This window comes from Mus caroli, unplaced genomic scaffold (genome assembly GCF_978045245.1).
Source record: "Mus caroli unplaced genomic scaffold, Mus_caroli_1 scaffold_11, whole genome shotgun sequence".
Lineage (NCBI taxonomy): Eukaryota > Metazoa > Chordata > Mammalia > Rodentia > Muridae > Mus > Mus caroli.
The window spans coordinates 78,635,527-78,660,353 of record NW_028227266.1 but is presented as its reverse complement, the minus strand read 5'-3'; the positions used below and the strand labels follow the sequence as shown (position 1 = coordinate 78,660,353).

The 24,827-nt window shown below is 42.6% G+C and overlaps 1 protein-coding gene and 1 non-coding gene across 5 annotated transcripts in view; both read left to right on the top strand.

Moving 5' to 3' along the window:
• Filip1 (filamin A interacting protein 1) overlaps positions 1-24,827 on the top strand; it is a 196,404-nt gene that overhangs the window by 100,145 nt on the left and 71,432 nt on the right. The gene's annotated exons all lie outside the window — the stretch shown is intronic.
• Positions 5,634-5,762, top strand: LOC115032058 (small nucleolar RNA SNORA17). The gene has a single exon (XR_003837704.1). It is a non-coding gene; the product is annotated as a small nucleolar RNA SNORA17 (small nucleolar RNA).

Genomic DNA, 24,827 nt, shown 5'->3' with positions numbered 1-24,827 from the left:
GTGACTGTTGTCACTAAACTTGGCTAATAACGTGACTTGCATAAGTTTGAGGGAATAAAGCAGAGAAAGAATAGCAGTTAGAGGGGAGATATGGCAGGAAAGGTGTTCAGTGATTAAAGGACTTCATGGTATTGACAGGTTAAGAGGTTACAGAACCAGAAAGGAGCAATGCCAAGAACACAGGCAGAGAAAGATCGCTGGTGACAGAATCTTGGAGGAGACAGAAGAAAGGGAACCAAAGTCATAATTTGGGAGTTGACCTGGATCCTGGCCTTCAAACGGAGGGAAATCCCTCATCTTCCGTGTGACAAGAGTATGAAAGATTTACATCTCAGGGGAAGACAGTTGAAAGAGCTCTCTGACAAGCTTGATTTTCTCATTCAAGCGAAGTGACGTCCTGTCCACTGACAGGTGCTGAGAGTTAATCAAGGGTCGCTAAGAGAATCCAGCACAAACTGAATCACTGCCCAAGGTGGCGGCCAGGTGTTATCAGATATCAGATTATCAGATATCCTGCATATCAGATACTTACATTAGAATTCATAATGGTAGCAAAATTACAGTTAGGAAGTAGCAAAAAGAATTTTTTATGGGGGTCACCTACAGTAGCAATGAAATAATTTTACTGTTGGGGGTAACAACAACATGAAGATCTGTATTAGAGGGTCACAGCATTAAGAAGGTTGAGAACCAGTGTGTTAGAGGAAGATTGTCATGGATAATGTGGCCACTTATGTACAGAAAGTGAGACTGCATTTGCAGTCATAACTGGCCTTTTTAAAAGGAGACACAGTGCATGGTGTTGAATTGAGGGTTAAAGGTCTGAGTGGCTACAGTGAACAGACAAGGTCAAGAAGCAGAGGGTGTGGTGAGGAACAGCCTCACCCTCTGAGCTATTGGGCTGAATTATCAGGCCAACAGAGAATGTTTAAGAAAGGGCTGGAGAGACTGGAGATCTATGGATCTTGGTCCATAGGCTTTGATGTGAAGCTGACATAACCAACACAGGGTATTGAGTGTGGTCTTGGAAGCAGCAGTGAAGGTAGTTGGAGTTACTGGCATTAAGGAAAGGTGAAGTTAGGATGTTGACTAAGCCTTCCATTGAATGTTGAAACCCAGGATGAGGGCCGATTTGGAACAGAGAACAAGTCTGTATCATTGGTCAAATATGAAAGCTGGGGACAGCAGGTCAGCAGATGACTGCACAGGCTGGCCAAAGTATTTGTCTTGATTATGTCATTCTGTTGCTTAAGAATTTGTGTGGCAGCCTTAGACTTTATTAGATTGAAATTGAAATTGCTCAGGCTGGAGAATTTGTGTGACAGTCTTAGACGTTATTAGATTGAAACTGAAATTGCTCAGGCTGGTTGGTACAATCTGTTAACTATCTAATCCTTAGCTATGAAAAGGCATTCTGAGTGTTCCTGTGAAGAGCCATTCCTATCCAGATATGCAGGCTGTACACTCTTTCACTTCATTGACCCACACTTATCAATACAAACTCAAACACTATCACCATCCCAAGGGGGAATTTATCTTTTTCTCTCATACTGAGAATACTTGCAAGAAACTTGGTCTTTGGGGGAAATTGTAGTGTATTATCCTGCACTTTTAAAAAGCCAGTTTATGTTTATTTAGTGACTATCAGAGGCTTACCTTCTTTGTTAAGTCTTTTATAATCCCTTACTCTCCAACACTTGCCTCTGTTCTGCTAAGGAATCCTTCAAGATTTTGATACGTGTGAATCATAGAATCTCATCTATACACGTTCTGTATGTCTTATAGACTTACATTGTGTTGCCAAAAAAAAAAAAATCCTAAAACCAAAAACAAAACAACAAAAAAAATCTTTAAAGGACAGAAGGACTAGAAAGGGGTTGGTCATATACCATCATTGATAGTCTATTGGTTATTGATAGTCTCAAATTGTTCTAATTTTATACACCTTGTGATGTATTTATAAGATCAACTTTTAGGGTATGTATGTAGTGTATGCATGGATAAATGTTTGTGTGTTGTGTGTGCACACACATGTGTGTTTATGCTCATGGAAGAATTTTACCAGGAGAGCTGTCCTTTCCAGCCTAAGATTGATGTTTTAATGTCTTCAAAGAACTTGAATAATATAAAGAATAAGCATCATTTACAAAATCATGCGATTTTTCCATTCCTGGTAATAGTCATAAATATGCAATGCTATTTCTAACCACACATGCTCGGGGTTGTTTTGTTTGTTTGTTTGCTTGCTTGGTTGGTTTGTTGTTGGTTTTGATTATCTTTTGGGGGGAAGGAGCAGTGTTTAATTACACGTATGTGTTTGTGTGCAAGCATATCTGTGCAGGTGTCTGAGGCCTTGGGTCCTGTGTAGCTAGAATTTCAGGCCTCTGGGAGGCACCTGAGGCCACGAGGATACTGAGAAATGAATTCAGGTCCCCTGAAGCACTGTGTACTGGTGACTGCTCATCCACTCCTCCACATCCCATTTTGGTCGTCTTTAAAAAGAGCTGTCATACTTCACTGTAGACGAGGATAGTCCACTGAGCTGGAATCACTTAGTGCAGCCAGGCACAACAGGCTCTTCTCGCAGGGATGCAATATATCACCTTTCTCTTTGGCAATAGCTTTTCTTTTCCTAAATGAGCTCCATTTGTCACAAGGTGTGGCCTCCTATAGAATCTCTGTGCCTCTAAAGTGCTGGGTTTCAGTTAGCCTTTCTGGCTTCTTAACTCCATGACTTACCTGCTCTCAATCTGCTTCATCTTTTGAATCTCAGGCTGAGGTCACCTTGAGCAAGGGACCCAGTGAAATCTCACACCACTGACATGATCAGTGTGCTGAGAAAGGCATGTCTTTGCTGGGTTCGGGAGGCAGAAAGGCAGGCTGCCTTCTGATTAAAATCCAAGACCACATCTGACCTTTTGTTGGCTACAAAGCCTCAGAATCTCGTGGTGGTATTGTCTGCATTTTGACAAAGAGCTCTTCTGTCTGCTTTTCCCTTTTTGTGGCAGAATATGTTCAGCGTTCCTAATATGATCAGAGTCTGCAGGGAGGACAATATATTCACTGTCAGTACAGGGCAGAACTTTGGTATAATTGTGAAGTGTGAGGGAAAGCATTATTAATGAAGAAAATCTCGCAAAAATGCTTGTGTTGTTTGGTAGGATCTGGACAGGAGAAAACACTCGGGGGGGGGGGGCGGAATTAAAGATGGAGAGGTTCCTTTCTTCTGTGACCCACCTTTCTATCAGTGAAAATGATCTCAGTTATTCCAATGAGCAAACTCTATCTAAATATTCTAATTATCTATGTAAAAATCCCCCATTATGTTAAATATATATATGTATATGTATGTGTATGTGTATATATATATATATATATATTTGTTGTATGGAGCCAATTTTAAGTAAAATCAGGGTATGTGCAGCTGTTGGAAGGAGCATATTAAATAGACTTGGAACATAACAGGCTCCCGACTTAAGAATGGCTTCCAGGGAGACATCAAGTACACATCTGCACTCACAGGTTTGTTTTTGTTGGGTATCCACTAGAGAAGACTGCTTTGCTTGGATGTGGATTTAAGCCAATAATAGTCTTTATTAGTCAGCTAGCTACTACACTGGGTGTTTGGGATTCTAGTATAGCTGTGAGCCTTTTTTTCAGGGTGAGCTTTTAAGCATAAAACAAAACAAAACATATTCTGGTTGATAAACTTCGGTTAACAAGAACAGTTTGCCAGAAGGGGAACTATAGAAATCAAAAAAGCAAGGTTGGTACATTTAGAGACTTTCTCAGGTTTTTGTTTTGGCTAGTGGTGCTGTCTATGGTGGTGCTGAGTCTTAAAGTTTAAATGGATGGTACTTCTATTGTGGAGTCAGTTTGCCAAGGTCTGGGGCCCTGTTATACTTCAGCTCAGGCAAGAGCTAGATCTGTGGTGCACACTGGAACTTTGGATGAAGGCAGCAATATTTTATACTTGCCCCCACTTGTATGGTAGTCACTAGCCACACACGGCTTTGTAGTTACTTGAAATGTAGCTAATTAAGCTGAGAAATTGTATTTTGACTTTTGTTTAATGCTAATTAAAAAAATATGTTGTCTTATTTTTTTATACTGCGTGAATGAATACACGTGTTTCTGTGTGGGTTTGTGCACATGCATACAGTGCCTGTGGAGGCCAGAAGAGGGCATCGGCTGCCCTGGAGCTAGAGTTATATAGTTATATAGTGCTCCTTAGCTGCTCATGATGACTGTGGGACTTGAACTCGGGTCCTCTGGAAGAGCAGTACGTGCTCTCACTTTAAGTCATCTCTCTAGTTTCAGTTGCTAATTAATCTGACATTAAGTAGCCACATGTATGTAGCACAGGGCTGGTGCCACGGCATCCATCCTTGGCAGGCCCTTAGCTGATACTGAGCCTAGGGCAGAGGGGCAAGTCCTGGCTAGAGAGAGATTAGAGTCCTGGGTACAAGGCAGAACCTGGTGTGTCGTGGATTCAAGGGAGGAGAGAACTTCAGAAGACTTTTGCAGGTCCCAGCGCTGTGTTTTCTTTCCTGTTGCTGTGATTAAAAAACGCCACAACAAAGCTGGATGTGGTGGCGTGCTACTTGAATCTCAGCGCTTGGGAGGCAGAGGGCTGGAGAAACCTAGTCTACAGGAGTGTGGGGCCGGGGAGCCATGGAAGCCTTGAAGAACCGGTCTAGAGCAAGAGTTGGGTGGAGGCATGTCTGAACCCTAGAAATCTCATCCTGAGATGGACAGGAGGAAGAGCGATCCTGGCCTGCCCTGGTCCTGCATATTTTGGCCCACACAGTCCCACATCCAGACCTTTGTCCCTCAAAGAAGGCCTTGAAATCTGGCAAACAGGATGGACTCCCTTTCTTTATAAGGTTGATACGTGAAATTCTGACTATGCATATGAGATATCCGCAGCCCCCTGGCTCTGGCCAATGTCATACACTCTCCCAAAGATTCCTATCCACTCCCCAAAGATTTAAATAGCCTTTGTTCTTGCATGAAGCCTGTCTCCCAAGAGTCTGTTCTCCTTGTGCTCAATGCTGCCTGACATCTCCATCCACACGGCTGCTTCCTGTCTCAGTCCCCTCTCAGGATCCAATGAGACAGTCAGGAATAGTGAGGCTATCTTAAACAAGTAAATAAAATGAAAACAAAGAATCCGGACAAAAGCAAAGCAATTTAAGGAGCTGTACATGACAGTGAAACGTTGGCTCAAAAGGGGTCAACTTGAGTAGGGGGAAAAGTCGTATTTTGGCTCACAGTTCAAGGTACACTCCATTACAGTAGGGATGTGATGGTAGCAGGAGCTTGAAGCAGCTGATCACATCCCATTCACACTCAGGAGTGCAAAGGGATGGATGCTGCCTGCTATTCAACTCCCTTCCCTGCTCTCTGGTGTGGCAATATCTGCACATTTAATCATCAGCCTTCTGCATGGGTTGGGGAGTGGACAGGCTCAGACACTCAAGCAGATTTCACCAAGAGCATGTCTTTGTAAGGCACAGCACATCTGATGGATTCCAAAGAGTCTCATGGTCTCTTCTTCCTCCACAATCGTTCCCCAAAGACTGGGCTAGCATACTCTTTCTTAAAATCACCTTTTAAAAATTCTACTTTGTCCTGTACCAGGTGTTGTGTCTGTGACTGCTGTGTCACATGTGAGTTGGTAGGTGACAGAGAAGAGAGAGGCTATGTCTACTCTTGGTGTTCTGACATATAAACATCGGAATGGTTAGTAATCTAATATTCCATGATAAAAGCAAGCCTGAGGCGATCACCAGCTGGACAGGGAGCTAGCCTGAGACAGCCATTAGTCCACCATCATGCAGAACCTGTTTGGCTCCCAGGGCATGGAGCAAGCCAGAGACTAGCTGAAGACTCTGTCTGGGGTCTGCATGGCCCAGTGGGAGCTGAAGTGAGCTGTAGACTAGAAGAACCTAGTACCCTGGGGCTCCAAGCAGGTGTAAGCCCAAGAGAGACAACCTGGGACCTGAACAGGTACAGTATAGGCCTGGGGAGGCAGACCTTGCCTGAGATGACACCTGACTGGTGCCATAATGCAGAAGCAGGGCATAGCACTTCTGAGACCATTCCTGAGATGACCCCAGACACTCAGAGACCCTGGTTACCACTAAGAGGAGCAAGTCAGTGGTGGAGAAATGGAAGAGAAAGAGAAACAGAAGGATGTGGGCACAAGGAAGAAAGGCAGAACTGGAGACTTGAGGGTAGTGAGGCACAGCCTGCTGTGAGTAGCCAGTGATGCCACCTGGGACCATAGCAGGCTTCTGGCCTGTGCTGCCATGGGAGGGGTGCACCTCTGAGTCCATGGCTGTGCAGTAACAGGGGTCTGTTACCACCAAAGGTCAGGCAGAGGTCCCTGGTCTGAGCTGCTGCCCTGGGATATGTTGATGTCTTAGGGCTGTGCAGAACTGCCCCACCCCTCACCTGGACTGGAGGCATGAGATCAGGAGAAATGATCTAACCTCTAGCCAGTTAGTTGCTGTGCTCTAGAGAGCAGCCCTGCACACTGCCCAGGAAGTACAGTAGATCTGGTCCTGGTTGCAGGAGTTGTTAGTGAGCTGACCCAAGGGTAGAAGTGTGGGAGAGCTGGATCTGCCATTTGTCTCCTGTAGAGTGACAAGGGTGAGGAGAGATGCTCTTCTCCCCACTCGCCCCTCATCACCTGTGGAAGGTTGGAGACCTGGCCCTGGGATCTTGAGACCTGGCCCTACCCCTCACCAGCTACAGCACTTGGGAGAGCAGGCTCAACGCCCCAGCCCTACACCTCAACTGGGCAGCACAGGACAGCCTCAAGGCTGTGAGAGTGCCCTCTCATTGGCAGTGGCACTGGATGGGCATGGACCAGCCATAGTGACTCTTCAGTGGTGTGGTGGTGTGAGTAGAGGTGAGCTGGTGGGCTGACCAGCTCAGGTACCTCTCAGGCCCACAACCAGGGCTTTGAATTGTCCCATCCCAACATCTACCCCTTCAATGAAATGCTGGAATACATGAAAGAGCTGGTCCTACAGATCCAAAGCTGCAGGATCTCCATGACACAGGGCAACAACAGGGTATCCCAGAGGATAGCCAGTGATGTTCCAGTACTGGAACCTCAGATAGAGCATCAGAAGCCAGGAGCCTGTACCAGATCAATGAGCCATTCCAATTAACATTCATATGCAAAGAAGTATAGACAAAAGGGTATATACTGTGGGGCACACTGACACACTACAGATTCCACAACCAGATTTCTCCCCCTCTGTTGGTGGGGAGGAAGCAAGGGTGGAGGGATGGGTATGAGGGGAGAGGGAAATGGGTGGGATTGGAGTGCTTGATGTGAAATTCACGAAGAACCAATAAAAAGTTCAAAAGAGTTTCTACTTTTTATTAAATACTGACGGCTAATGATTTTAAATTACACCGAGTCACCAAGTTACATGCCAAAGAAATCAACATATCACCGTCGTGCTAGCAGTCCAAGTTGAAAAGCAAGCACTAGGAAAAGAACCTTGTTCTATAGATAAGGGAAAGAGATGCACATTATCTAGCAACAGGATTTCTTTTTCCATATAAAACAATTCCTGGGTTGACATTTTTCGCCTCTAGTTCATATTTTGAGCTGAGGCTGTAGATGCTCTGTATCTCACCTGTAACTTGATTTCCTTTTCTTCTTCTTCTTCTTCTTCTTCTTCTTCTTCTTCTTCTTCTTCTTCTTCTTCTTCTTCTTCTTCTTCTTCTTCTTCTTCTTCTTCTTCTTCTTCTTCTTCTTCTTCTTCCTCTTCTTCTTCTTCTTTCTTCTTCTTTCTTCTTCTTTCTTCTTCTTCTGTTTCTCAACAACAGGAGTTTAATCACCAGTGCATGAGTGTGGGTTTGTAGTTGGTGATTTAAAACATTAAAGGTAAGAGGTGTGTTTCTGTCAGGTGCATTTTTCTAGTTTGCATCATTATATCATATACAATGTTTCTAATCAGGGAATCAGGAGGGCAGGAGAAGGTAGAAGGCAGGTGTGGTTAAAGCATGCTGTGTGCATGTTCAGAAATGCCACAGTGAGATCTATTAACTTATAGGGTTACTGTGTGATGCTACTTAATGTTAAAAATGGAATTTGTCAGGCTTGGAGGTGGCTTAGGGGAGAGCTTTGCTGCCAAACCTGATAGCTTGAGTTTGAGTTCGAACACACACACACACACACACACACACACACACACACACACACACACAGACCCACAGACCCACACAAGAAAATAAATGTAATAATTTTTTTCTTTCAAAGAACTATTAGTTCTTTGAGAGTTTCATACAATATGCCTTCACCATACTCAGGCTGCCCAACTCTTCCAGGATTCACCCTCCTCCCCTACTTACTCAACGTTGTATCAAGATCACCTTGTGCTGCCCAGATTTTCTTGGATGTATGGTCACCCATTGGCAAGTGGTAGACTTACCTAGTAGGGCTGTACTCTTAGAGGAAACTGTCTCCTCTCCCAGAAGCTAATAATAATTGGCCACAGCATCCTAGCTTGGGGAGGGATCATGTGCCTAACTCCCCTCTAACTGCTGGGATTTGCTCTATCTTGGGCTTACACGCATGCTCTCATGCCATTGTGAACTTACACCTGCCGCTGCTCTGCTCTCTCTGGAAGGTAAGGGCGCCTTGCAGTCTCTGACACTTACACTCCCTTTGCCCCTTCTTTCACAATGACGCCCCCCCCCATCTCATCCCTTGGGATGAGTCTTGGGAGGGGCATGGCAATATATATGCTCCCTTTAGGGCTAAGCATTCTGTAGTCTCTTAATTGTTAATAAAAAGATTTTTAATGAAATTTGTTGACTTTAAAAACAGAATACAATGTATAGATTAGGGATATAGCTCAGTGGTAGACCAGGCACTTAGCTAGTTTAAGACCATGTCTTTCTGCTGTATCCAGGGATCCGTCCCATAATCAGCTTCTAAACGCTGACACCATTGCATACACTAGCAAGATTTTGCTGAAAGGACCCAAATATAGCTGTCTCTTGTGAGACGATGCCGGGGCCTAGCAAACACAGGAGTGGATGTTCACAGTCAGCTATTGGATGTATCACAGGGCTCCCAATGGAGAAGCTAGAGAAAGTACCCAAGGAGCTAAAGGGATCTGCAACCCTATTGTTGGAACAACATGATGTACTAACCAGAACCCCGGAGCTCTTGTCTCTAGCTGCATATGTATCGAAAGATGGCCTAGTCGGCCATCAATGGAAAGAGAGGCCCATTGGACTTGCAAACTTTATATGCCCCAATATAGGGGAATGCCAGGGCCAAAAGAATGGGAATGGGTGGGTAGGGAAGTGGGGGGCGCTATGGGGGACTTTTGGGATAGCATTGGAAATGTAATTGAGGAAAATATGTAATAAAAATATTAAAAATCAAAAAAAACCATGTCTTTGATCTATGCATCATCAAAAAGGAAAAAAAAAACGGGGTGCAGGCCAAGATGTCTAGAGTATAGTTAAGTTCAAAGTGATGGTACCACTACATTGGCACCACCTATGTGTAAAACCTGGACATTGTATATGGATGTCTGCACTAGTCCTTAATGTCTCTTATTCACTTCTGTTTCCTTGGAAACCACTGCCTAAAGGACAGTAGTTAAAGTACCATGCATTCTGTACTGCCTTCTCTCCTGTTTCCTGTCCCGTTGATCTGTAGAAGACCTCTCTGTGTACCAGGGCGGGTTAGGGAAAACCAGCGCATACACTATTATACTTTTGTTTGTGCAGAACCAACAGGGCCCTCTAGGATTAAAACTGAACTTCCCAAGCACCATGTCAACCAGTAACGGACCAGCCTTGAAGCCATGAACAATTCAAAGTGACGCATGCCGTGGCTGGCAGCAGGAAATATTTTTGTTCAACTTGTGAATGTTTAAGAGGAAAAGCAGGGCCCTGACAAGAATAGTTGAAATAATTCCAACAGGATATTTGAGTATAATAAAAAGGAAGGGCATAAATTTTGAGTTAAGAGGATTGTTGTGAGGCTCAGAAGTTAAGGGGGGCTTGCTGCTCTACCGAGGACCCAGGTGTGTCATTGTCAGCACCCACATCCAGTGACTCATGGCCACCAGTTTGGGGGATCCACCACCCTCTGCTGGCCTCTTGGGGCATCTGCATGCACAGGCTATACATGAACACATACATATAAAATATCCAAAAAAAAAATCTTTTTTTTTTTTTTTTAAGAACACCTGTCATCTGGACTTCCCAGCTCGCATGTCACTCTGTCTGCAAACCAGACCTGCATAACAATAATGCATGTGTTTGCCTTCAGGATTTCTACATCCTTTTCAGACGGCAGCTGCTTATCTCTAGAAAGGCTTGCTCTGATGTTAAACATTTCCTGATCAAAGGCCTGAAGGGAAACATGAAACAATGTGTACTAATTATAGCAGACCCTATGTCTTCCCCCCCTCACTGCATCTCAGAATCAGCAATTAGGAGAGCCCATTTGTTAGTCCACAGTCCTATGGGGATCACCTAAAATTTATTACTATTATTATTATTATTATGTGTGTGTATACATGAGTTTTGGTTACCATATTAATGATGCATTTATACATTATATGTTTGTCTTATCATATGCACAAATCAATCTTTGTTGGTTAAATCCTCAAACAGTGAACTGACAGCTCTAAGGGATGTAAGTGTGTAGTCCTTGCTCATTTGCCTTGAATAGTTCTACTTGTTCACCCTTTTGCCAACAAAAGCTATTGCCTATTGCTTTATCAGTTGGACGTTTTGTTTCCTTTGTCAGATTGGTAGATGGAGTGGCTGTCTCCTCATAGTTTCAATTTACACTTGTCTTATGGATGAATTGAGCATCTTTTCAAATGTTCTTTCTATTTACTTGGCTAGTCTGTTTACTCTCTTTGTTCTTTTGGAATTTGGGTGATTTGCATTAATAAGTGTTCTTTATGTCAGTTAGTTCTTTTTGACACAGACAGTACGTCAAATGTTTTCTTTCTGCAATGTTTGTTTTGCCTTTGGAACATTTTTTTACTGTGTGGAGTTTATAACAACTGTTAGTCAGACATCAATCTTTCTCCACTTATGGATCTGATAAGGATTAAAGTTAGACTCCCTCTCCCAGATAATGGAAATAATTGTTTTCAAATTTTACTCCTAGTCTTATCACTTCCTTATACTTTTCCTGCATACATATTTAATCCCTCTAGGACTCATCTTGGGCCAAAGCACACTGCTCCACTCTCCTGTGCATCGCTATTACAGCAGTTAGGGGTTTGTCGGGAAAATAGAAAGCTCACTATATAGTTAAATAGAAGGGCACTGGTAAAGACAGTAAAGAACTTCTGTCTGAGGGAACTGGACGGAAGCTCGTGGGCTTAGGAGAAGCTGAGTGAGATCATGAAGAAGACATACTTAGAGATAGGAGGTAAGAAGAGAATTCTGGCATTGAATGATGGAGAGATGAGGTGGAGTCAGGAGACTGGGAATGAGTGGCTCAGGACATCAGGATAGAATTAGTGCATGGTCCCAAAGACTGAGTTTTCACCAAGGAGAGAAGGATCAAAAGTGTCGTGCCGGAGCAAGGGAAATGGAGGATGAGGATTGACCGTTGCACTTAGCAACAGAGACATCACAATTCATCTTAGGGGAGTTGTGATCTTGATGAGAAAAAGTTCAAACAATTCCCACTCATTGTAAGGAGGGAGTCCTGGAGCGAGCTTCTTGTAAAGGAAAGGAGAAAGATGAAGTGAGGTCTGTGGGGGAAGTAGAGTCACAAGAGGATCTTGTTCTAACGAGGGAAAACCAGCTGCATCTTTGTATGCTTTTGTAGTTCAAAGATAGACGTGTTAAAGATGTAGGCCTTATCAAAGAAGAGTCTAGCTCGGCAAATGGAGACCATCACTGAAAACCACAACTAGACACCATACAGAGATTAATGGATCACAGCCCCAGTGGAAACATTTATATCACAGCTCTTACATCTACGGCTTAGGGAATGAGAGTATCACAGAAGAAAGGCCAGAGGATTGTAAGAGCAGAATACTGTGACTATGAAAACAAGACTAAAACAATGGCAATATCAGTGGGCATATGAAGTTGATGGGAGATATTTTCATATAGTCCCATCTCTAGACAAGGACCTACAGGCAACCAAGGAGTGCTGGAAAAGGAGAACTAGCATTTCCCATGGATGCGCTTCCTTATTGACAGAGTGGTCATCCCCGAACACACACACACACACACACACACACACACACACACACACACACACAGCAAGAGCAGGCTCACAACATAAATATCTGTTGTATTTATGTGTCTGTGTACACACACATAATAATAATAATAATCAAAGAAAAAGAAGCTATCAACTTGAGAGTGGAGGCAAAATGAGAGGGGTTGGAGAGGGGCTGACTGTGGGGAGTGATGTAATTCTAGTTCAGTGAAATACATTTACAACAAAAATGTTTTCATTCTCAGCCAGTGAGGTTATTGGGAAATAGTGGAAACTTTGAGAGGTGTGGCCCAGTTGAAGAAACAGATTTGTGAGAGATACAGCCCTTGAAGGGGACAATGGCGTCTAGACCATCCTCCTTTATTTTTTGGCTGCTATATGCTTCTGCCAAGATGTATAGCCTCACCATAGGAATAAAAGCTACTGAGCCAAGACCATGAGCTTTTGAAACCCTGAGCCAAAATAAATGTCTCCTCCTTCATGCTAACTTTCTCTGTCACAGCAAGAGAAAGCTGGCTTACACCTAAGCTGACAAGAATGAGCTAGAACAGAACGGGCACTGATGCTGGTGATGGACTGGTAGTTGATAGAGGACAGAACCCAGTGGACAAGGTGGGAAGCTATCCCTGACAGCTCAGTTCTTCATATGGGCCATGAGCTTTAAGGTCTAAGATACAATAGAATATGAGGTGATAGGAGATTGTACAAGTTTATTCCCAGTTGTTTTACTTTTTGTGGTAAGCTGGGAAGTAGGAGAAGTATTCATGGATGATTTGATAAGGAAGACATTGGGACAGAAAAGATTTGTGAGAATGGGGAGAGAACAGCGGTAATGATTTGTTGGTACCAACAGCTGGCCAGTAAAGGCCAAGGATCATGACTGTAATATGAGATCCGCTGGTGTGGTGTGTTTTTTGCTGTAGATGTAGATTTGAGCATTAGGGATGAGGACTTAGAGTGAAACAAGGCTGTTTGCAGTTTGACCTAGAGAGCACCGTTAAGCAAGGAAGGAGCAGTAAGTGAAGATGCAGTGGAAAGTGAGGGAAGATGAGAAGGAAAATGAGCACTGTTGTGGTAAATATAAATTGGGGGTTTCTACCCCACCTTTGATCATTCAGTTCCTAAGTAAAAGACATTAAACTTTTATATTTATAACAAGCCTTAAAGCACTAGAGCTGGGCATATATCAACCCTCTAAGCTATTGTCTCTACTTCCTTGTCAATAACCCTGAGTTATAACTTGCTGTGTTCCACCTGGGCCACTCTTACTCCAACTGGCCAACCCTCATGGCCATGTTTTCATGATTCACCTGCCCCATAGTGTCTTCTCCTCTCCCCACCTCTTTGCTCTCCTCCTTAATGTGTTTCCTCAGACCCCAACAAAAGCCCCACCTACCTCTGCCCAGCTATAGGCTGTAGGCACCTTTATTGAACTAATAGTTTTATAAGGAGCAAGGTTACATAGCATCATTTGGTGTAGGTGAAGATTTCTCTCAACCCTGAAGGTTAGGAGCAACCAGATCTTGGGGCCAGTATTTAGTCTTACAATTCATAGCAACAGACCAACAGCTCCCCTGGGAAAGGGAACATGAAAGCCAGTGAAAGGCTCAGAAAGTCAATGGTTTATAGGCTCTGCCATTACCAAAGATTGTTAAATTTAAGATTCTAGAGATAATTAATGCCAACTATCTGAGATGGAAAATAGTTGAAATTATAGTTAGTTACAATTTTTATAATACGAGAGGGCTAGATTATGACATAGAAGTTGCTGGCTGAGATAGTTTAAAGACAGATCATTAGAACAGAGTGTTCAAGGACCAGAGGGTTCTAAATGATGTCATATCTCTCGTTTTGGACAGTGCACCCAGAGAAATAGTAATTTCCTTGGAATCTCATTTTGGGAGAAGGAAACGGCTAAGTAAGTCTGGAGCAAGAAAGGGATTTATTACCCATCATACCACCTTGCAGAAGAGATTGGAACCTAAATAATGATGGGAAAGTGATGGGTGGGACCACACGTTGGCCATACTTGTTAGCTATGTGTTACTCTGGCCCTCTACTTATAGAATCTAAACCTCATGCCAGAATGTTGCAGATGGAGCTGAGGATAGGAATGTCACTGAATTCCTTTGTCCTTTCCTAAGTGGCCACATTGAATAAACCTCTCTTCCCTGCCTTTCATCATTAATTTGGCTCTTTTAATTGCTTTATTAGGAATGCGTGATGGAGCTTGGCTTGTTAGGGCAGCTAGAGCATAGGCTCTGACCCTAATAATTCTGGTGATGAGAGTATCAGAATGATTATGAGAGGGAATTACAGATTCCTCCAGAAATTTGACAGTGATCCAGAGGCTACAGCATCAAGGAAGGAGACTGACTAACCAAGCAGGGACTGATGCAGCAAGGAGGAAGGAAATTACTTGGTCTTATTTGATGACCTTGATGGGAATAGGCTATTTCAGGTATGAGAGAGTGATTTGGAGCAAGAGATTAAATCTTTATCACATTCAAGCCCATTGGAACAAGGACAGTGGAGAGAAATCACCCAGTTCAGGCAGGTGGAATGCAATTAGTGTGTTCCTTTTAGGCAGTGGTTCTCATGCTTAGCAATTTAATAACTTCTGGATACAAGAGCCAAGCATCTTCACTCACATGCGTGCATGTATGTAATTTTAAAGATCGGTGCTGTGAAATTTGAATTGCTACCTTAGACCAAGTGAAAAGGACGCTCTCAGAAGAGTTGATAAGTATATGAGAATTTGCTTGTAGTTGACTGTGAGTTTCAGAGCACACTGTTGAAAAGTTTATGATAGGAAATATTCATGAGCAGAAATGAGATGATGGGGAGAGACATGGGACGATTTGAATTTGGAAGTGTGAGTGAGCTTTCTGTTTTATTAGTAGTTCCTCAAATATCAACAGCCTATCCTCTCTGGCAGCCGCAGCCTCAGAGGATGTGCGTATTTCTTTCATTCATATGAGGCTTTGGTCAGTTCTCTGGAGATAGAGCTAGAAGAGCAGTGCCAGACCCCTGATGAAGAGCTGGTTTCAAATGATTGTCTAAGGTTCAGTCATCTTAGAACCTTCAGAACTGATCCCTGTGAATGTGACATCATGCCACTAGCACTTTGGCTAGAACAAGTCCATGTCGTTTGGTCCTCTTTAGAAAGGATAGCTCTTGGGATTATGTATAAAAGGTGTTGGCAGAAAGAGGACATTCATACTCCATACTTGTTAGCATTTAAGGTCATGGAGAAATGTGAAAAGCATTTGGGGACATTCTCATACTATTATCAAGCAGACTGGCCACTGTTAAACACGAAACGATGAGTTCAGAGCTGAGAAATCTGGCAGTGACGGCCGACTGACCTCATCTACCTGCCTCTTCTATTTAGTCATCGTTACCACACTTTGATCTGACCATTCACTTATGGATGACAAACTGATATGATGACAGCTCAGATAAGACTCCTGACCACAAAATCTCAGCAGAGGTCAGCGCCTATCAATTGTCTGAGGCACTAACGTTTGCCTCAGGGAGTGCAGATAAACAGTAGGGAGCTTGAAATAAACCAGAGGGACTTTGGATTATTCTGTCAGTTCCATCATAATCTAGAATGTTCTTTCCCTGGATATTTTAGCTATTAATATAGAATTTGGCAAGTTGTTCTTGGTCATTTATTTTTGTAAAGATAAGATGCATTGGCAATATTAGAGTAGCTAGTGTGACCGATATTTCCAACCTCAGAATTAGTGTCATGCTGTCCATACCGCTTAAGTTTAACTTATTATGGAAAAAAATACCGTAAGGTAGAAGCCATGAAGCCATAGCACTTAACATGCTTCGTCTGACTGCTCTTATTTTGGATGATGGATGATGGGAAGTAGATGCTCACAAGCTTGTTTAAAAACATCAAGTTCTCCAACATATTCCTTCAGGAAGATCATCGAATCTACCAGTCAGTTCTTGGCTGACTGTTGGAAGTACACACAGGGATAAAGCATGCTAGAAATAATATTTTATACATGCACTCGCCTGAAAATTAAAGTACAAATGATGAATCAAGTCTGTTGACTATGTTTCCATTGCTAATGGGCAAATAATGTATTTGAATACACTGTGTCACTTTAGTGAAATGCCAGCTAATTTTTGATGGTGTTGACTTTACAGCATACATTGCCATAACCTGTATGCAACCTTTTTTCTGGTGTACCTAATAGCATTCGAATGTATAAAATGTTGATTTAACAAAAATTGTACATTTTGGGACAAATTACAGAAAGGTAGAAAAAGATTTCATTGCTATACCCAAATTGCAGTGAAGATCTTTATTTCAATCACACCTACTGTGTAGAACTCAAGACCAACTTAGCCACATAGCTGATTCTTCTCTTGGGGAAAAAATGTAGTATATTTTGATCTAAATTTTGGTTCATAGGTTCAGGTAAGAAAATAAATCGAGAGAACTGAAAAGAAATCCGTTTGAGAAAGGTATATAAAAACAGAGTGTTTAACAAAAATCAGTATGGGGCTGGAGAGATGGCTCACCGGTTAAGAGCACTGACTGCTCTTTTGGAGGTCCTGAGTTCAATTCCCAGCAAGCACATGGTGGCTCACAACCATCTGTAACGAGATCTGATGCCCTCTTCTGGTGTGTCTGAAGACAGAGACAGCATACTCATCATATATATAAAATAAATAAAATATTTTTTAAAAAAATCATTATGGAAAAATGACTATTGGTGTTCATGGAATCTCAGCCTTCTTGGCCCCTTCACTTACTGTTAAATAAAAAATAAATTAAAATGAGGAGGCTGAAGAGATGCTCGTGAGGCGCTTGCTGCTCTTACAGAGGACTGGAGTTTTGTTCCTAGCATTCACATGGGGTAGCTCAAACCACCTACAACTAACTCCAGGTCCAAGGGATTAGACTCTGTTGGATACACACACACACACACACACACACACACACACACACTTTAAAAGCAATTACATGGTAGCTCTTGAGCAATAGTTTGGTGGTAGTGTAATTGCAAAGCATGCTTGAAAACATAAATCCAATGCCTAGTATTATAGATAGGTATGTAGGTAGGTAGGTAGATAGATAGATAGATAGATAGATAGATAGATAGATAGATAGATAGATAGATAGATGTTTGAGAAGGTCCAATAGCCACATGCATATAGAGAACCCATAAGGTTTGATATTAAGAGTTTCAGCTCGAAAGTTAGATTGCCTAGATTTGTATCCTGCAGCCACCATTTATCAGTTGTGTGACTTTGGGCAAATTACCAACCTTTCCTGTAATAGCCTCAGACCCATCATCTACATAGTGATGCCCATAGTGGTATTTATCTGATGTGATTACTATGTGGTTTCAGTGAGATGACATTTGCAAAATACTGTGCACACGTCCTAGTGTTTAATATTAGGAAGTGGTGGGGAGAAGACAGGCTGCTCTAATTATGTTTCTATAGGAACAAGCCGTTCCTGGAATCATTCACCCCAAGTTGTTAACAGAGTTTTCCCTTGGGAGTGGATTTGGAGGATGCATTTTATAGATCTTTCTCTTTTTCTTTAAGCCCATCTATATTGTTGATTTTAGTTACACGCTATATACATCATAATATTAAATCTTTAAAAATAAATAGTGTATTTTCCAGCTTCCCCCCTTTACACCAAAATAAATTATTGATGCTCACATGAGATGCCTTCCTGCCAAGCTTAGTTCATTTGTAGGTTAGCCCTTTTGATTCAGATGTTAATTTCTCAACCCAAAGGGAGCTCTGAGAGCAGCCCAAGCCAGTAAGTAACCTCTGCTGCAGAGTTTTTCTCCTGGTAAGTGGCTGTAAGACACTCAGATCTGTGATGGGGAGCTTGTCCCTTTGATGCCTCTTCTTACCATGAGAGGTCTGGCCCTTTCACAGCTCCTCACAGGTTCTTTTAAAGGCTTCTGAGAGGTCTATGGGTATTTGCATGCCTACCTGTCTGTTGGTCCCTGCAACTGGAGTCAGTCACTCTACATTTGTTTGTGAGCCTCGATGTGGGAGCTAGAAGCTGAACCCATATCCTCAGCCAGTGCTCTGAATGTCTGAGCCATCTCTCCTGAACCCAGCTTGGTTAAGTGCCAGTAGTTTAAAGGAGACATAAAGAGTCAGTCCGCAACCATCCTGCAGAGCTTGACAGTAGGCAGGCAGGCCTGGAGCTAGAGACGCAGCTGGCAGCTTACATCTGATCCACAAGCCTGAGGCAGAGGGAGCTCCAATTGGGGACCAAAGTATTTATATATATGGGAGCCAGTCTCATACACACCAGCACACCTCCCAAGACCAGGATTACATTCATGCCTCACTGGGGCCAGCTGAAAGCCACCTGAGCCACGGTAAATTGAGGATACCCTGCTATCTGCAGTCCTAGGACACAGTGCTGAACTGACCCTAGATTATTTAAGGGTAGCTGGTGGTTAATCACCAATGTTTCTGTTTTACTTGAGCCCATCTCACCCCTTTCTCAACACTTTCTCTGTAGAATCCTGGCTGACCTGGAACTCTGTAGACCAGGCTGGCCTCAAACTCAAAATATCTGCCTGTTTGTCTCCATGGTGTTGAGATTTAAGAGGTTTTTCCACAAAGGAAAAAAATGTCAGTCACACATCTAAATGTCTAAAGCACAATTCAAATGAATTAATGTTGATTTCTTTTGGTGCGGGACAATATTTTAATGTGGTTCCAAAAGCTATGTTCTAAGTCAACCCTTTGAGTTGTGTAGAAGTTTGGTATCATTATTCCCATCAACGTTGAGAAAGATGAGACCCCTATCTTCTACCTCTGAAGAGAAAGCTAGAACTGGACCACATTCCCAGATTCCATCAAAATCCACTCACCTGGTTTCTGGCTATTTACAGTGCCCTCTGCTCCCCACAGAGCCCCACCCCCATCCCTGTTGCAGAGACAGGTGGCAGCTCATTTACATAATCTCAAATATCAATAGCAGGGCAATTTTTCTGGCAAATATTGCATGTGTTCATTTGGATCTATATAGAAACATGTGAAAATTCTCATAGTACACCATCATTGCCCTGGTACTTTCTCATCTTATGTGCGGTTTAAACTGCTAATGCTTTCTGCTTTTGTGGCTGATAAACCGACCTTTCACCTTATGGATAGTTTACTTCCTTAGCTTTGGTGTGGATCTCATTCTTCTGGCTGGGGATTCATGAGTTTCCCCCAGAATCTATTCAGTCATTGAGATGCATTCCTGTAGCACTTGAGACTGAGCCCTAAACGCTGTGCTTTGTGTCCCTGATCTGCTCTGACCTTTGGAGTTTGTGGCCCATTGAACGGAAGGTCTTCCTTGTGAAATCACAGAATGGTGCCCCAGTTCACTCGCTGTGACTTGATATCACCGAACAAAAATACCATTATCAGTGTCCGAGAAGGGAAAAGACATGGTATCCTGTCTCTTTAAAAGTTGAAGGATGGGGAACACAGCAGAGTTAATTCTTCAGGGGCTGTGCCTTGAGAATTTTCTGGCCCAGAATCAAGTTCCAGATAATTAATTATGTCAGTGAAAAGCTCTGATGGCCCGTTCTCTTCGGAGAAAAGTGACATCACCCGTAGAATTCTCTGGCAATAAAGAAGAACAAAGCTGCGAGCGAGCACAGGAAATAACAGACGAGTGTCCGCGAGTGCATATTTTATCCACTTCAAAGTGCACTGTGAGAAGATGTTCTGTGGGGCTGACTTCCAGCAGCCACGGCCTGGAGAGGGGCCTCTGGGCAGCAGACAGGAAAACTTGGGGCTGGGCTGCCAGACTCACAAGCTGTGGCCTGATCTGAGTGTGCTGTTCTTAGGAAAGATACTAAAAAGATGACAAAGCTCAAAAGTTTTGGCGAGAGCAGCAAGCCAATCAAGTGATGTAGTGTGAGGAAATCGCAGCAGATGCAGATGCGGAGGCTTCCGCTGCGGATGAGGTCAGTCTGGGAAACGATACCCGGCCTCTCCTTCAAGCCTCCCTTTGCTTCATCTTCAGCCTCACTCCCACAACGACTGTCACCAGCACACGCCGCATCATGGAACAACGAAAGCACACAGCTCCGAGAAATAGCTCAAAGCTTTAGTCTTTCTCTCGTACAGTGGAGTTAAGAGAATCACGTTAATGTTCCCAATTAAGAGTATTGTCCGTGCAAGGTTGCCTCCAGCTATGTATGGGTTATTGCTAAACTCAACTCTTTCCTTCCCCGAAAAATATGTTAGTTTCATGTTACCTGTCAGAGAGCTAGGCTTTCTTGGCTGAAACATTTTTTTTTTACTTACGTCACCAATTTAAAGCATATTAATAGAAAAGTTTCAAAATTTCAGGTGTCACACATCTGACTATCAGAGACATAAATATTCCTTTGATCTGAAACGAACTGTTCCAAAACTTACTTTAAAATGTTTTATATAATTGGCTAAGTAAAGCCAGTTATATTATATTATTTAGAAGGTGCATTCTCTATGAACTAACCAGTACCCCCCCCCCCCGCCCCCGGAGCTCGTGTCTCTAGCTGCATATGTATCAGAAGATGGCCTAGTTGGCCATCAGTGGAGAAGCCCATTGGTTGTGCAAACTTTATATGCCTCAGTACAGGGGAATGCCAGGGCCAAGAAGTGGGAGTGGGTGGAGGAGGGTGTGGAGGACTTTTGGGATAGCATTGGAAATGTAAATGAAATTAATGCTTAATTTAAAAAATCAAAAAGAAAAAAAAAGAAGGTTCATTCTCAATGAGGTCGCTGTTGTTCCCCAGAGGATGAACACTGGACCTTGGGAAGACATCTTAGATGATTTATGGCCCTTAAAAGTACACTGGTCACAAACATGGATGTGATGTTTCTGCAGTATTAAACTTCCTACTGGGCCTAAGGGACAAAATATCCAAGAGAATCTCCTCTGGAAGACAGTACTGATTAAAAAGTTACACAGAAAAAATACAAATCATCTGTAAGTCTGGAAACCTGAGGAAAAATGTCAAATGTGGTGGCATTTTTCCTTAGCTGCAATTTATAACTTGGAATTTCAGTTACATCGTTTGAATCTCTGAAAGTTCAAATTTTTCCCATAATGTCTTCTATTACTTTGTGTGTATATACCATGTTTCATATCTATCCACCCTGCTTTCCCCTCCACGTCTCCTGAACCCCAATGGACTCCCCCTCCTACCTTCATACCCCTTTCGTGTGTTTTAACCCACTGATTCCAGTGAGTGCTGCCTGTTAGAACGTGGACTGATTGCTTTGGCTTGGGCTTGTCTGGGTCTGGTACAGATGACTATAGCTTCAGTGAGCTCTTGAGTTCAATGCCCATGTCATGTCCAGAAGATCGCATTTCCCAGATTTCCCTCCATCCTCTGGCTCTTACATTTCCCCCTCTTGTGAGATGTGTGTGTGTGTGTGTGTGTGTGTGTTCGCATGCCTGTGTGATATAGATGACCATATACAACTAAACACCCAGCAGTTATGTATCCCTGGCACTTTGGCAGTTATGAATCACTGTTCACTGCAGAAATGTCTATATTTTATTCAAAAGCATATGAAGAGTAGAAGTTTTCTAGTTTTGTTGTTGTTGTTATAAATAGCATCGTGTTTGTACAACAACCTTCATCTCTCTTGTTTAAATGATATCTTTTGGGACATATGCATGTGTATTTTTTTATGAGTACATGTGTATATGTGTAGGTCAGAGGTCAACCCTTCGATGTCATTTCTTACAGGCCATCCACCTTGATTTTTGAGACAGGATATCTCACTGGCTTGAAACTCCCCAAGTAGGATAGGCTGACTGGCCAGCAAATCCCAGGGGTTTGCATATCTCCACCTCTCCAGATCTGAGATTATAAACGTGCATCATCTTGCCAGCATTTAAAAAAAGTAGATTATCAACTGATCATTTCCTTACTCCTCAAATAACATAAGTTGAAGGTATGAATGAGAACCAAGCAGGGTAGTTCATACCTATACTCCCAGAATTCAGGAGGTAGAATCCCTGAAGGATTGCTGCAGATTTGAGGCCAGCCTGGGCTACATAGTGACTTCCAAGCTACACTGTGAAAGACTTTATCTTTTTTTTAAAGTTTTATGTGTAATTTTTTAAAATTTGCTATTTTTATAGACTCTGTGTTTGTTTACTGAGAATTTATTTTTCAGAGCATCTTGCAATCTAGGAGTCTGGGCAACTGTTGATGTCCAAGTACATTCAGTGGCAGTACTGACCTTCAGAGCTCTACCCAATGACGTTGGTCACTTTGCAATGTAGATGATCCCATTTGTGGTCAGATTCTGTAATTCTTAGTCAGGTGAATTAATAACCTCTGATCAATAACTACAATGCATCTGCCGCTATTCTCAGTCTCTCAAGGAAAGACAAGAGCCTGTGAGTTCCCCCTGTGCATACTCTCAGGCAGGCAGGCTGAAGGCTGAGCTCAGCCTTCCTGGTTGAGCACTCATACCATAAGGAAGTGAGCTTTTGTTAGTGCCACTTTTTCTATATTTTAAAAATATTTTACCTTGTTTTTGTTGTTGTTGTAGATGCCCCCAGATGGAGGGAAACCTCTTCCTAAGTAGTACATGCTAGTGAGCAGCCTATCCTAACTGGGGCCCTCACTCCCAGTTAATCTACAGGTTGCACAAAGACATGGAAACAGGAAAGCTCTTGTTAGAAGGAAGAGGGGTTCCGGGAAGATGGGGGTAGGGGAGGGTAATAAAGGAAAAGGGGAATAAAATTCATAATATTCATATACACTGCTCCTCTGTGAGAAACAGCTCATCACAAACTGGGCACAAGTCTACGGTTCCATAAGAAATTGCCTTCATTTATAAGGGGACATTCTAAATCAAGTAGGAACGTTAAAAGTACATTGTAAAATGTTTAAGAGTTTTTAAATCAACAATTTTTGTGCTTATTAATTTATTGTTGTTGGTGGTTTTTTCTATATGAAAGGACAGATTAGACAGCCTGCTTTTGGCATGAGCATCAGTACAAAATGTGCTCCCGACATACCTTCTTATTGATGCTGCTTTAGAGAATACCAAAAAAAAAGTATAGAAAACCTAATGCCACTTCTGCTGTGCTGTGCTGTGTTCTTTTAACAGGCAGTGAACTGCAGATTCTGACAGTATATTCCAATTTTGAACCACATTTTTAAAACTGGATCAAGGGACAGGAGAGGTGGCTTGGGAGTAAAGAGCAATTGGTGCTCTCGCAGAAGACCCAGGCTGTTCCCAGAACTCAGATGGCATAACCCCAGTTCCAGGGGAACCAACTCCCTCTTTGGACCCATTGGGCACCAGGCACATGCATGATGCGTATATATACATTCAGGCAAAACACTCATACATATAAAGTAAAATTTTTTTAAAAAATGGTTCAAGAGGCTCAGAGAAAGTGGTCACACTGGCCTGGGCTGCCATCAACCTGCTAGGCTCACGACATAGGAATCGGAGGTACGGTTATGAGTGCTTTGACAGTCACAGGGTATTGAGAGCAACAGGAATGAGAAGAAGAAAAAATCCCATAGCTTCGACCTATTGAATTAGCCTGTAGAAAGGGTATATAATATTGTATAATTTTGTTAATATATTATAACTATTATAATATTATAATATTAATATTATAATAACTGTATAAATTGCTCAACTGACCCAGATGTTCCATATCAGCCAATTCACCATGATAAAAGAATGAAAAGAGGAAACTTCTTTCATTAGATAGCCACTTCCGCTAGTGACTTCATGTACTTCGTTACAGAGTCAACCAACCCAAGTCATACTGCTACAGTGCACAGCAGAGCCACAGGGGGGCTTCTCAAGGTGGGGGAGGGGGAATCATTGATTTATCACGTACCTTGCATACTTTAGGTCAAGTACAATCTGTGGCATTGCTGTTGCTGTGTCCATTTTACAGATAAAGAGACTGAGTTCATAGGCAGACTCAGGTCAAGGTCACACATGGTTGTGCATGTTTTTAGCATAGATTCTCAGGTGCATGCTGTCTTTTCTACCACATTGCTTCTGTTGAAGGGCTAAGTCTTGATAATTTCCACCTCCTCTCCCTTACCCTCCCCTCCCCTCCTGTCCTTTCCTCTCTCCTTCTCTTCCTGTACAGTCCTTCCCCATTTTCCTTCTAGCAAGTATCCAGTGTAACATTCTCTGCAGGTTCAGGATGAATGAGGCTTTTTGATTGTTTTGAATTTTTTTTTTAAATAAATTAAAGTATAGTTTTGCCTGCTGGTCACTTGTATGGTATAAACAGAGAATTTGCTTAGGTAGGAATTGAAATGAATAAAATAATCAGTCACCTCCCAGGGAACTCAAGGCTGTGTGATTCCAATAAATCTCAGGCATAAGTTATATCCAGACAGTCTAGTTTCACGGCAGTCTAGTTTTACCATGTTTTTCATTTTAATACTTTCTCCTTTGAAAACCCACTGTCTATATTTCTCAGCTCGAATTCACATCAGTATAAAGATAAGATGGAAGGCTTTTCCCTCTCCTGCCTCTGTCCAGGTCCTGCTTAATAGGCATCCCAGTTTCTTTCTAA